Source organism: Eublepharis macularius, chromosome 16 (assembly GCF_028583425.1).
Source record: "Eublepharis macularius isolate TG4126 chromosome 16, MPM_Emac_v1.0, whole genome shotgun sequence".
Classification (NCBI taxonomy): Eukaryota; Metazoa; Chordata; class Lepidosauria; order Squamata; family Eublepharidae; genus Eublepharis; species Eublepharis macularius.
In genome coordinates, this window is record NC_072805.1 from 15,492,767 (window position 1) to 15,493,916 (window position 1,150).

The window sequence follows — 1,150 nt, forward strand, 5'->3', positions numbered from 1 at the left end:
AGAAAAGTCTTTGTGAAAGTCTTTTTTTTCCCCTATCCCAACCTTCTTTCAAAGGGGGGAGGAAATGCTAAATCTGTTTTTTTTCCCTTCTTGCTTGTATAGTGGTGAAGCCTGCACAGTTGTTTCAGACTGCATCTTTCCATTTACAAAAAAAGGTACAGATGTGGTTCTTGAGCTAATTGGGTCAGTTAACAGTTAATAAATTACAGGACCAAGCTGGCAGACACCAGAGAGTTCTTAATGAATTAAAACAGGAGTTTGCCCATAATGACAATATAGCAGGGTGGGGGTTGTAGGACGAGTCTTCTGCAGCTTGGACAGCAAAAGAGACGTGGTTATATTTTATAATCCTCCTTGAGTCTTAATGAGAAAGGCGAACTATAAATTAAAGGAAGGAAGGAAGGAATGTGTTGTGGAACCTTAGACAAATAGACTGGAGCAGAAGCTTTCCATGACATGCATGAGGTGTTGCATTCCATTGGCAGGTGTATTCTCAATCGGCAAGTTACCAGCAGAAAGGGGGAGGGAAGGCCACTGAGCCCAACGCGCCCAAGATTTCGCCGTGCTGCAAGATCCAGTCCAACTATAGCACCTGTCCAAAGCAGTTAAAAGTGAGTTCCACATGGCCGGATGGGTGCCAGAAGTCACCACCTCCAGGCACAGTGCAGACTCAGAGGGTGACCAGGCGCCACTGGCAGTCAGCTGCAGTTAAGGATGCTGTAGCCACGTCCTAAACATTTACTAGAGGGATCCCCAACATGCCCCTATAATGAATACTGTCACTTTGCCAAGTCATTGAAGTGATTGGAGCATTCTGTCTTTTGACTGTTTCTGTCTATTCTGCTATGTCATAAAACGCTTGGATTTCTAACCTTTTGTGTAATAATAGCATGTCTTCCCATTTGAATGCAACACTTCATGAATCGTATAAAGGGAAGTCCTACCATACCAATCTTTTGGAGTTATTTGCATGTGTTAATGAACATTTCTGTAACGGTAATGTAGCTGCTGTTACATGACCTTTCAAAAAGCTTTGGACGAAGTTCTTCAAAGTATCTTGAGTACACTTAGCAGTTAGGAGGTAAGAGAATGGGTCCTTCTGTGCATAATTGCATAAGTAATTGATTACAGAGGGAAACAAAACATTGGA